Raw genomic sequence first — 14,619 nt, 5'->3', positions numbered from 1 at the left:
AACGTGATCGAGCGTCTCTTGCTGAGCCCGAGTACAACTTAAACATAGTGGAGTAAAATATTGCTTAATATTAAATAGTCTAGAGTTCACCCTGGCGTGTCCAAATCTTAATCTAATTATATTGACTATTTCCCATCTCTTGAAGTTTGTCATTTCATACTATCTGTTGTGGATGCTTGTAGTCTGAATTTGTTTATACCATTTACCTTTCTCTGTGCGTTGGTATGCCTGTTCATTTGCAGCTGTAGCTTTTTTGAGTTGATGAGCTTTAAATTCAGCTGATGGGATGTAAATATCTGTTACCTCACTCCCGTTGTTTACTGCTTCCTTTGCTAGGTTATCTACGTATTCATTGTAGTTAATATTTGTGTGACCTGGGATCCATTGAAAGGTTACCTTTGTATCACTTTTTAATAATTCATGGATAATACTCACAGGAATTCCGTTTCCACTGCATTTATTGTAGACCTTGCTGAGTGCTTGTATTGCTGCTTGAGAGTCCGTAAGAATTACTATAGGCCTATCTTGTTGTTTTATGAGGTGAAATATTTGTGTTACTTTTAAAATAGCCAGAAGTTCTGTTGTGTAGCTTGAGAAGTGTTTATCCAGTGAACACTTACCAGTGATGTTGTCCTGGAATATAGTAAGCAGCACCTGTACCAGATCTGGATCTAGATCCATCTGTATAGATGTTTAATGAGTGACTGTAGTTAGGAATTAATAAATATAAAAACATTTTGCTTTATAACTGTACTATTGCATACTCTTTTTGGACAACTTAGGCTCTCTAAATTGTAACTGAACTTTATGTCATTTTCAGCCATTAGTATTGGTATATTAAAATCCCAAAGAGTTTTATTATTTTCTTTTATTGAGATATTAGGATCCAGATTGTTAATTTTTGTCAATGATTTTATGTATATTATAAAAACTTAATGATTTTTTTTCCAGTATGGATGACATTCAGTGAGCATTTTGAGGAATATCAACCTTTGAAATGCTGGATGGTCTATATCTGTGATAATTTTATAAATAAGCTTGTCAATTAGTAACTGCCTTCTACTACTATTTATTTATTTACTATTATACTAAGGGGCATTATGTTGGCTTCAGTTTGTAGAGCTATAATAGGAGTAGTTTTTAAAGCTCCCAATGATAATCTAAGTGCTTGGTTTTGTATAGAGTCTAATTTTTTTAGTTCTTTTTTACTGACATGTCCGTATAAAAAGGAACCATAATCCAGTTTTGATCTTATTAAAACTTTATAAATCTTGAGTGCAAATTCAGGAGTAGGGCCCTTTGACCCACAAACTATTGATTTTATTATTCCTATGTATCTTTGACATTTTAAGCTAATATTGTTAATGTGGTTTTTTTAAATCTAACTTACTGTCTACAACTACACCTAATAGTTTGATGTAGCTTACCACAGGAACCTGCTGATCATCAATGGTTATTTGTCTTTGAATGTTAATGTTCCTTTTTCGTGAAAATATTATTACTTTACTTTTCGATGCGTTGAACATCAAGTGGAGTTTGGTAAAATCGTTGCATACATTGTTGAGTGTCTCCTGTATAATGGATTGAGTTGTCTCGATATGCTTACCTGATGCATATATCATAATCATCAGCAAACTGCAGAGATTTGACATTATTTGGAATAAGAGAGTTAATGTGTGCTATATATAGAGCAAATAATACAGGGCTCAACACACTTCCCTGTGGTAATCCTCTATTAATATGCCTGGTTATTTTGAACTTAGAACCAACTAATGTTAACTGTCTATTAATTAACCATGAGTTAATATATCTAATGAATTTAGTTGGAACATTGTAAAATTTAAGTTTACCTATTAATTCCGGTACTTGGACTAAGTCATATGCATTGGATAAATCTGTGTACATAACTGTGCATTATTATCTGGTAGGTGACGTAGCATGCTGTAAGATATACCATCTAAACCTGGAGTGGTATCCTTATTTTTACTGTCTATGGCTATATTTAACTCTTTAATGCTATAGTTATTTTCTATAGTTGAGCCTACTATATTGTTACAATAAATGTTAGTTGGGATATTAATCTCACATTCCATAGGCACTTGATCTGGTATTATGTGAAACATGAATTTTTCGCATCATTCTTCATCATTTAAGAAAGTAGATGATGTGTTAGCTCTAGTGTTTGATTTAAGTTTTTAATTAGCCTATTTTCCATGCAAATGTAGAATTATTTTTGTTACGGTACTTATTTCCTGACATACCATTTCCCATCTTTGTTTTTTTGCTACCGGTACTCGAATTACTTCTCTGGTTTTGATTTGTTCTAATTGAAAGTTTTGATAGTTAAGTGCGGTCATATTATTTTTGAATCTACTAAATGCTAACCTTCTAAGAGCCACCGCATGAGAGCATGCTTCATCCCACCATTTTTTAGGTGTAAATTTTGTACAGTTGTTTGCTAACTTATACCTTGGTATTGATTTATCAGCTGCTAGAATAATAATGTTGTGTATCTTTTCCCACTGTTCCTCCAATGGTAAATCAGGCAGATTATTGATATATTTGTGAATAGTTTTAGTAAATAGTGACCAATCTGCTTTCTTGAAGTTCCATGTAGGCCTGTTACTTGTATTGTTAATCTTATCATTAGTGTTATAATTATTTGATAAACAATTAGTCTTAAATTGCATGTAGATTGGTAGGTGGTTACTGCCTAATGTGTCATTACCTACCTCCCATTTCTCCAGTAGAGTGTGTAGACTGGGCGTGGCAAAGGTAAGATCTAGGGTTGATGCTTGGTGATACAGGGAAGGTAAGGTTGTACATTTTTTGTTATTTAATAATATAAATTGAGAATCATTATATTCTTTAAATATTAAATTACCTCTATGATCTGCCTTGTTAGAATTCCAAAAGGGTTGGTGAGCATTAAAATCACCACATAACAGAGTATAGCCTTGGTCTTTGCTAAATAATTTATTTTGCCAAAAACTATTTTCTACTTTTTTAACTGTACAATATATATTATAAATGTTATTGGCCAACTAAAATTAGTTATCTGTATTCCTTGTAGTTGGATTACATTATTATTATATTCTAAAATAGTATTAAAGGTAATTGATTTATGGATAATAAAAGCGGTTCCACCATAAGTATCATATCTGTCTAGATGATGTATTTCATAGTTATTATCTAGTAATGTATCATTTTTTTAGCCATGTTTCCTGTATAATGCCTATGTGAATATCTTTAATAGCAAATAAATGCATGATCTCCGGCCATTTAGGTTTTAGAGATTTAGCATTTCATTGCATTATATTTAATTTATTTGTTGACATTTATTGATATATGATTTTGGATCACATAAGCTAAATTAATCTAAAATTGTACTGTACAAGTTTAAGTTCTTTTAACATTTTTATCTGGTGGTAATGTTTTTTTGTACCTGTACTTCTGTTTTGATTTTGTTTTATATTATGTATTTTTGGACCAACACTTGTTTTTGTGGCACCGGTACCAAACACAAACGATGTTAAAAATTCATCCATCTGTTTTTTTGTGTACCTGTAAATTGAGAAATAGTTTGCACTTTGGATCTTGCTTCCTCAATTTTCTTATTTAATAAACATATTAAATGTTCTTTATCCTGTACAGTAATTTGTGGACGGACCTCTAATTCTGACCCTGAAGATGTTTGACGACTGTTGTGTGTTAGGTTTTGCGTAGAAGCTACAATATTAGTAGGCCTATTATTTTTAGTTTTTATATTAAGGTGTCTATATGTATTATTTTTATTTATATTGTGAGAGTGAGTCCTATATAAGCCAACTGAGTTGGATGAAATATTCTTCACACTAAGGTTACTTTCACTACCTTGGCTATTTTGGTCTGGGTAGTATTCATCGCTTAGAGTTGAAACCTGTTGTTTGTTTCTAGGTTCTTATATGAGGAAAGTTCCGGGAAGTTTGAATCATATGTACAATTTCTGGTAGCTTCTGAATAAGAATAGTAATTTAGATTGCGACCTTTATTATTATTTTTTTATATGACATAGGAAAATATTTACTGGCTGTAAAAAAATCTTCCTTCATGTTACTCATCCTGTCCTTTATATTTCTTTGCCGGGTATATTCTGGGCATGTTCTAGAGTTACTATTATGTGTTCCTGAACAATGAATACATTTTGCTGGCATATTACATTCATCCGAGTGATAGGCCTCCCCACATGTCCTGCATAGTCTATTGTTGTTACAAGGGGGTACTTGCAACACGGCCATATGCAAAGCATCGAAAGCATTGTTTTACAGGTATTATAAATGTATCTACTTTGATTCTAACATAATTTAATTTAACATATTCAGGTAGACTATCTGAATCGAATGTTAGTTTTACGAATTGTGTGGATGTGAGTTCATTATTCACTCGCCTTTTAATTCTTTGGGCTTGAATTATTCTACATGGGCTTTCAGTATCTGAGAGAATGTCTTCATCAGATACCTCACGTTCTGCAAAAATTACACCTACAGAGTAATTCTTACAGAGGGTACAAATACGTTATACTGTGCAAGATATTGGGAATTGACTAGATTATTTGCTGCCTCGTACGTTTTACATTTAACTGATAGATTTTTACCAGCCCGATCAATATATTTAATGTCTGAGTAATGTGTCTTAATTATTTTACCTATACAAAAAGGGTTTAATTTACATTTCTGTTTGTCCTTTATTATAATTTCAAAGGGACCTTTGTTATCATGTTTGTAGTACCTTTTAATAAACATTCTTTTTGTATCATGTGTATTTTGATATTCCTTGTTATTCTCATTAGGTTGTATGTGATCTGTATCTCGTTTTCGTTTATTTTCATTTATTTCAGTATTAGTGTTGTTGCTATAATTATGTTCTAAAATAATTTCTACGGCTTTTTGAGTTTCTATTTCATAATCTGTCACAAGGGCATCAACGGCCAGACCCTCCGACATGTCGGGCCCGGCCTGAACAGGTTTGTGTTGAAGACTACTTACTGGGTATTTGTGTTATAAAATGAAATAAAATAAAATTTATACTGAAAAGAAACAAAAATTATGTTGTTACTTTAAGTTAGAGACAGAGTCAGGAAGATTTTTACATCTTATCTTACCTTACCCACACAAATAGTGTACATAAAACACAAATAGTATAATAAAAGTTTTATAACAGGAAAATAGCAACCACACTGTAACGCTACTCGAACCGCAAAATGTTCTAATTATTTAATGTTATTTTCCGTATTCACTTTTTTAAACATGAACCTTGTGGTGGCCGGTCAAACTGAGAACATTCAGTTGGTCTTTGCATTTTCCAAGGCATGTGATTTTTTTTGTAATTAACTGTATTGCTATTAGACTCTCAGATGTTTATTTTGTTTTGTTTGTTTATGATGAAGGTTATGTAGAGTAAAATCATACCCTAGAAACATGATTTTTTTTTTTTTGTCTAAGAGGCGGTCTGGTTTAAATAAATATGAGACCTCAATATACACTATTGTCCCTTTGTTCATCATAGTTTTGATTGTTATAATACATACACCTAATCATCATCTATTCACATATACAAACACATCACAGATATTATTTACAAAAAATATATCAGCATACGTAATCATTATTTTTCCCTACTATATGTGTGTTTGTTATATACAATGAAAATTGGGATCTTTTAGGATTCTATGTTCAAGGAAAAAAGGTAAAAAATGGATTTTGTCTTCTCTGCCAGGGGTCAATCAAGCAGTATCCTCCTAACCCGAAAGGGTGGGCCACGGATAGATGAACCCTGGGATTAGTTTCACATATATGTTTTAAAAAGTGTTAGTATTGTTTTATATTTTGTATAGTCTTTTATTCATGGAAAATAAAAATTTATTTATTTTTATATGAATTTGGTGATCCTCCATGCTCATAATTTCTCTTAAGCCTGTAGAAAAATTTTGACCGACTGTTTTGGTCTTTTTTAACCATTTCTCTCTTTCACAGTAATATTTCGGACATTTCATTAATATGTGTTCTAGCGTTTCATCTGAACCTAATGTACAATTTAGGCATAGTGGAGTGAAATAACATTTAATTCTATGTAAGCAGGTGTTTACATTCGCATGGCCTAACCTAATTCTAACTATATTTACAATTTCATTTCTAGTATAGTTTGTTGCCTTAAACCATGGTTCCCTTGAAAAGGCTTTTTTGACACTTATGTACCATTGTGCTTTGTTACTTGTATTAAGACTATTTGTCAATGTCCTTATATTCCTTGTATTCTGATATGATTTGAAATCTGCCATGGTAGTGTAAAATTCTCTAACATTATTTACATTGTGGGTTGAGGACTTGGCTAATTTATCAACAACTTCATTACCTCTTATTCCCATATGTCCTGGAACCCATTGTATAATGTACGTATTCGTGTTATTGTTTAGTATTTCTTTAATTATGTTCAATATTATGTCATTATCTTTTACCATGCCAAACTTTGTATTTTCAATAGCTTTGATAACGGATTGGCAGTCAGAGCATATAACTACCTCAGTGTTCTTCAGTGATTGGGTGTGCTGTACAGCTTTATAGATAGTGTATACTTCAGCTGTGTAGCTTGAAGTAATATTGTTAAGTTTAAAATTTATCCTGGTTTCAGTACATGGAATATAAATCGCAGCTCCTGTGCCATTATCTGTTTTAGACCCATCTGTATAAATAATAAATTTTTCTTTGTAGGTTATGTTTACCATTTCTTGCAATTCATTTTGTAATAAGACATTATTAACGTTTTTATCTACTTTTGTATTACGTATTTACTAGAATATTGCAGTTTACATTAAAGTTAATTAGCTCTAAGGGTAGTATTAATTCATGTGCATCTATAAATTTGACATAGTGGTTTTCAATTGGGTTGATGTGCTATGCTGTGTTAATTGTTGAAATGTAGGCCTACAATGGTTTTTTCTTTTTTCTCCAGTAAGGGTGATTATTAATTATAATATGGAGATAACTTAAGTTTTCGTATCCTGGATGGTTGGGGTGAGTCATAATTTTATAAACAATTCTCTCTGCAAGTGTTATTCTTCTTATGTTTAAAGGAATTACCGCACATTCCGCTTGGAGTCCTATAACTGGAGAGGTCCTAAAAGCTCCTGTGGCTATTCTTAGAGCTTGGTTTTGTACTACCTCTAGTTTATTGAGTATGTTTCTTGGGGCATGGCCATATAAAAAAGAACAATAGTCAAGCTTCGCTCTAATTAGGCCTTTGTGTATCGCAAGTATGAAGTGGGGATTTGCTCCATTACTGTTACATGCTAACATCTTTAAAATATTAATATCTTTCAGACATTGTGTATGCAATTGTTCAATATGCGGTTTAAATGATAGTTTATTATCTAAGGTAACACCTAGAATTTTTATCTTATCGGCTACTGTGATCATTTGTCTGTTTACGTATAAATTGGTTCCGAAGTTTAAAGATCTTTTCCGTGTAAATATTGTAACTATATTTTTACTGGGAGGGGAGCAGGTCGATGAAAATAAAAAAAAAATTAGAAAAAATTTTTATTGCATTTTTTAATAGTTTAAAGTGTGTATTTTAAAAATATGTAAGTATTAATGCTCAAATAAATTTATAAATTACCAAAAAAAAATTCACAAACAAAAGATGTTCAATAGTTTTTTGCAGCAGTTCGTAAGATGTTGGCTGACACAATCATATATATCATGTGTGTTAGTTATAAGTATGTTATGGCTTTGCTCTGTTGGTCAACCTGGTACTGACAACTGGGAATACAGATGACAGAAAGAATATTGCTTTATTTGTTTTGATATGCTTAGGAGGTTATGTTATATGTGTTTGTGTCGGATAATTGTGTTTTACTAAAAGTGTTGCACTTTATTCATAGTTAGTGGTAGATTAGGTGTGTGTATTGTTTCTTGAAGTGTTTTACAACTTCTTATAACCATGCCAAGAGCAAAGGTTAGTTACAAAACTAAATCTAAACGTGAGTTTAGAGGAAACAAGTACCGTAAGTTGGACTCTAAATCTAGGCCTACCCAAACAGATTCTGCTAGCCCTAGCCCTAGGCCTACTACTAATGCAAACATTAGCTCTGCTTCTAAAAAACTGTCCTTTGATAAATATGACAATTATGAAGGAACTGGAATGGGTAGTGTTATTTTGGATCTTAGTTTATTTAGTGAGCAATTAAAAAAATTTGTAAAATGTAAATTCTGCGATAGCGAAGACTGCATAGAACTTTGTACTACGGATAAGAAAAGATTTGGATTGGCTGTGAATATTGAACTGAAATGTTGTGTTTGTTTGGAATCAACTAATTTTTACAACTCTAAAAAAAATGAGAATGGAAAATATGAAGTAAACTTGAAATTTATTTACGGCATGAGAACGATCGGAAAAGGTATCAGTGCAGGTAACATTCTGTGTTCATTATTAGACTTACCTTTACCACCTCAAAAAATAGGACCTTGTAGTAACATAATATATCAGGCTGTTGAAAATTGTGCTAGTGAAAGTATGAAGCAGGCAATTGAGGAAGCTGTGTCTGTAAATGAGTGTGAAGAAACGTCAAAAAGAGATTTGACTGTTTGTTTAGATGGGTCTTGGCAAAGGAGGGGACACAAGTCACTGAATGGGGTTGTCAGCGTAACATCATTAGATACTGGCAAGGTGTTGGATGTTTCCATAATGTCCAAATACTGTCAAATCTGCACTGTACATGAAAATAAAAAAAAAATAGTACCTGATCATATATGTTCCAAAAACTACGAAGGGTCAAGTGGCGGCATGGAAGTTGCGGGTGCCCTAGATGTTTTCCGAAAGTCCAGAGATCGAAATGTACGGTATGTACGATACTTAGGAGATGGTGACAGCAATGGTTCTAAAAAGGTGGTTGACGATAAGCCATATGGAGATGAAGTAGAAGTAAGAAAACTGGAATGCGTCAATCATGTCAAGAAGAGAATGGGGAGCAGACTAAGGGAATTGAAGAAACGGTTGGGAAAAACAAAACTAAAAGATAATAGAGCAATAGGGGGCAAGAATAGGCTAACAAATAATGACATAGACAAGCTGCAAGAATATTATGGCCTAGCTATAAAAAGAGGTGGATCAGATCTTCAACAAATGGTTAAAAATGTGTGTGGGCAACTTATTTCCACAAAATATCGAATGATGACACTCCGCAACATGGCCTATGTCCAAAGGGGCCGGAGTCGTGGTGCGGTTATAATAAAACCGAAGCCCTACATCAGACTTTCAGCCATAAGTCACACAATTTGCCATATGAAGTGATGGTACAGATCAAACAAATTTATAGAGATTTAGCCAATCCAGATCTTCTAAAAAAATGCCTTGACCAAAAGACTCAAAACCAGAACGAAAGTTTCAACAATGCCGTCTGGTCTAAGGTGCCTAAAAATGTTTTTGTAAAGCTAAAACACTCTAAAACTTGGCATATATGATGCAGTTTTAACTTTTAATAATGGATTCACCAGCAAATTGGATGTGTATAACAAGCTAGGAATCAAACTGAGCGAGAAGTCTGTTGCCGCATTGCGAAATTTTGATACAATACGATTGAAAAAGGCAGAAAAATCTGCTTTAGACATGACCAAGGAGGCTAGAGTTGCTAGGAGGAAAAGAAAACTTGCATTAGAAGAGGAAAATGAAGACCCAGATGACCCTGAGTACGGAGCTGGGATGTTTTAGCAGCAAAAGGTTAGTTTAGCAGTCATTTTTGCCTTTACCGGACATTTCCAGGAAACTTGGTTTTTTTCATATAAAGGTACATGTATCTCAAAAACTATAAATGCTAGAGAATTGAAATTTGGTATGCATATAGAACAGTGCAATTCCAAATGGTGTTGCATCTTTTATCATTCTATCTAAAAAAACAAATGAGAAAAAAAATTGTTTGGTATAAAAAAATAATTTTTTTACACACAATATTTAAAAATTCCTAAAAAATTTTTTTTTAAAGCTTTTTTTACTGAAGTTGCAAGAGATGTTTATAAAGGAGTACTCTTTGCCTACAAAAAATTTGAAGGTTGTAACTTACTTAGTTTTGACAATACATGTACCTAAAGTTTGTAAATTTAACATGCGCGGGATAGGAACGACCCGCTCCCCTTAGACAGATAATATTTATGACCCTATTGATGTAATAAGCCAAAATAAACTAGACAATCCTGTACCAGAATTTTCACAAAATAAAAAACAACATATTGTCAGACTGTAGAATGAGTGGAATGTTGGTCCTTTGTAGTAATTGTTCAAGACAAAAATAAACAAAAAATCAATCCTTTTCGTGTAGGCAAAATAATTCATTCCCATCATACCGATGTTGATTTTATCACCAGAGCAGGTAAGAATTTAGTTATAACCTTAGTTTTCATTGTTTCTCCTATGGCTATGTAATGAACTCGCCATGTAATAAAACACGTGTTTGTCGGGATTGTGGTGATAATTATCATTCAGAAGAGTGCTCCAAGCCAAAAAAATGTGTGCATTGCTATGCCCCTCATAGCAGTAACTCCAGGCAGTGTCCTGAATATATAAGGCAAAAACAAATAAAGGAGCGCATGAGCACCATGCGGGAGGATTACTTTACAGCTAGTAAGTACTTTCCGATTACTTATAAAAAAACTAAATACGCTAGATTACAAACTTATGTTGATGTTACAAAATCTCACTTAGATTTAACAAACAAAGTAAGCTACCCAAACTTAAAAAACAACACACTAAGAAATTTAACCCCGACAGAGAAAGGTAGTAAGTACAATATATCCACTACTAATAGCTTTAATAGCCTAAGAGAGATAGAGGAAATAGAAGAACATGAGGAAGGCCAGGATAACAGCTCATATATCAAAATAGGCAACTCCAGATCTAGAAAAATAAGTAACACGGGTGCTATTAAAAAAATCCTATATCAGGTAAGCAGGGTGGTGTAGGTACATATAAATAAAAATCAAACAAATATGGCAACTAGTAAGGAACTCAGTTCCAAACTAACATTACAAGAAAAAATTAAATTAAATGCAGCAGTCAGTGAAAAAATTGCTGAAATTAGGAAGGAAATCCAAAGTTCAAATATTAAAACTTAAATACAGATAGACGAGGTATTACAATCATATTTAAATGAATATGAGTCTAAAAAAAATCCAGAGTATAGTTCCGCCAGACAGACAGGGAAAACTCAACAGTACAACAGGTAATTTAAAAAAAAACACACACATAGTACTTGAAGGAATATGGAAATAAATGAGTTAAACATTATTCAATTTAATGTGAGATCTCTAAAACCTAAATGGCCAGAGATCATACAACTTTTTAATACCAATAGAATACACATAGGTGTATTACAAGAAACATGGCTACAGAGTAAAGACATTTTATTAAATAAGGTTTACAATATCGTTAGAACAGATAGGTCTGATGGCTATGGAGGAGTAGCTTTTATTATTCATAGAAATATCACCTTTAGCAAGAAAATAAGTTATAATACTGATAACAGGCAACTATTAGCAATAATAATAAATAATTTTAGTGCCCCTATAACCATATACAATATTTATTGTACAAATAGGAAAGTACACAAACATTTTTGGCAAGAAAACTTATTTTCAAAAAATATAGGCTTTTGCTTATTATGCGGAGATTGGAACGCACATCACCCCTACTGGGGTGCTGCCAAAGCAGACACTAGGGGTAATGATATTTTTAATGCCTACTAAAATTCTGAATTTATGTTATTAAATAATAACCAGATAACTACAGCTCCAACACTATACCATCAGTCATCTACTTTGGATTTAACTTTTGCCACACCCAAATTACACTCTGTACTTAATTCTTGGGAGGTAAGTAATGATTGTTTAGGCAGTAATCATCTCCCAATACACATATCTTTTGATACTGTTAATTTAATTAAGAAGGAATACACTACTGTTAATTTTAATACAAGTAGTAGTGATGAAAGAAATTTAAAAAAAAGCCAACTAGGGACAATATGCTACTTATATAGATAACTATCTCAAAAAACTTAGAGATCCTAACAACAGAAAGTAAAATTGAGGAACTTTATAATACAATAAGCCTAGCAATAGATAAATCTGTTCCCAGACATAAGGAGCCGAGTGTAAATGTAAAACGATTTAAACCCAAAATGTGGTGGAATGAAAACTGTTCAAGGGCGGTAGCCTACCGTAGATTGGCTTTCACAAAATTTAAACAAAATATGACAATGGAAAATTATCACATCTTTCAAATGGCTCAACTTAAAGCGAGAAATGAAATACAATTAGCAAAAAATATGGATGGAAGGATATTTGTATTAAAATAGATGATAAGAAAAACACACCTTTTGCTTGGAGAATAATTAAAAAATTACACAATAATAATAGCCTAACTGAACAAAATGAAATACAAAACAACTATGAACTTTGTGAAAAATTTATAAAACACATTGTAGCTGATTATGTACCCCACTACAACGAGTTGCATAGTCCAAATCTCCCTTTGACAAATTGCCCATTGGAAAAAACTTTGCAATAAATGAAATTAAGTTAGCCATTAAGTCTAAAACCAGAAATACATCTCCTGGAATGGATGGGGTAAGTTATACAGTGATAAAGTATTTACCTGATAGTGCACTAGAACTTATGTTAAGTATTTTTAACGACATCTGGAATGGAATATCAAATATTCCGCAAGAATGGAAAAGAGTCAAAGTAATAGCCCTTCTTAAACCAACTAAAAATAAGCTACAAGAAACTTCATATAGGCCTATATCTTTAATTAGTTGTCTTGTTAAAATAATGAATACAATGATAAAAATAGGCTAGAATGGATCTCTGAAAAATTAAGAGTGATCCCTCCAACCCAATATGGATTTAGGAGAAAACGAGGCTGTAGTGATTACCTTGTAAATTTTATGTCTGATATTCTAACAGCTTTAACATATAATGAGACAACCATGGTAGCCTAACTTGACATCACTGGAGCATAGGACAATGTATACATTCCTGAGCTATGCAATAAAATGATTAGACTTAATTTTCCCAGTAAATTTATAAGGTACCTACATAGCTGGCTAACTGACAGACAGGTAAATGTATCAAGTAATTATATATCTTTATCCAGGACTACAACAACGGGCCTTCCGCAAGGTAGTGTGCTATCAACATTGTTATTCGCTATATATATTTCTCAAATTAATGTAAGTCTACCCAATGAAATAAAGTCCTTGCAGTATGCTGATGACATAGTCATATACTTTTCACACAAAAAAGGAGGATTGGTAAGTAAAAACTTACAGTGTGCAATAAAAAAACTGATTACTGCATTTGATAGCCTACAATTATATTTTAATGAATCAAAATGCAACATTATATGTTTTTCAAGGAAAAGACAAGACAATATTGAACAAGTTATAATTAATTAATGGCCACCTGGTTCCAATTAGAGATAACGTTAGGATCTTAGGGGTTATACTGGATCATAAATTAACCTTTTTAACAACATATTATGGACCTAGTAAATAGAGGCTTTAAAGATCTTAATATTATTAAGTCTATTATTTGTGGAACAAAGGGCTGCAACCCTAATTTCTTCATACAAGTATATAAATGCCTAATAAGATCAAAATTAGATTATTGTTGTGCATTGTTTGGTCATGTATCAAACTAGATTTAATTCAAAATCAGGCATTCAGACTTGCCTTAGGCTCCTTTTGCTCCACACCAGTTATAGCCCTACTGTAATGTATTGAATTACAATAATAAATATAATAATAATTATTATACATATTATAAATTGTTACTGGCAAGTTAAAGCCACAGCCAAAGACCAACTGTATGATCGTATGATGCTGTGACGTCATATGGGGTGATCAGTTTGAATAAATGCCATTGGCTGTTCTCATCACGCCACCAGATCATACCACCACTACCACTTCCAGTGTCCTGCCCTTGTCTCTCTCTCAGTTACCCTCCAACCTTAACCGAGCACAGTCGATGATGTAAACTAATTCAGTCTTTTATTCCGATTCCCCGTAACACGTACACAACAATTAGCGACGAGGTATTAATGCGATCCCGCGAGTGCAATGCAACCTGTTCGATTGTGCGTAAATAATTTCTCCGAAAATTATAGTGGGAGGAAGTGTGTCTGTAGTTTGGCGTCACGTGGACTCAAAATCGGTACATTTTGATGTTGGAAGACAATGTCGTAAATTGGAACATTTCGTCTTTATTTAGTGAAACAGTAAAAATGGCGGGAATTATTGGCGGAATCGGTGACTTCGACAACAGTGCAGAAACTTGGAATTCGTATGTTGAACGATTTGAATTATTCGTTGACTGTAACAGTATTAGTGACGACAAAAAGGTTAGTACGTTACTAACAGTCGTGGGTGTGAAAACGTACAGTTTGTTACGAGATTTATGTACGCCGGAAAAACCTTCAGTGAAAAAGTTCGATGAATTAATAATGATGAGTTAATTCAGGACCATTTGTACCCGAAGCCATCATTCATAGCTGAAAGGTACAAGTTCAGCAAAAGGAATCAGCAGGAAGGAGAAT

Source organism: Homalodisca vitripennis, chromosome 8, assembly GCF_021130785.1.
Source record: "Homalodisca vitripennis isolate AUS2020 chromosome 8, UT_GWSS_2.1, whole genome shotgun sequence".
Lineage (NCBI taxonomy): Eukaryota > Metazoa > Arthropoda > Insecta > Hemiptera > Cicadellidae > Homalodisca > Homalodisca vitripennis.
This window is presented reverse-complemented; position numbering follows the sequence as displayed.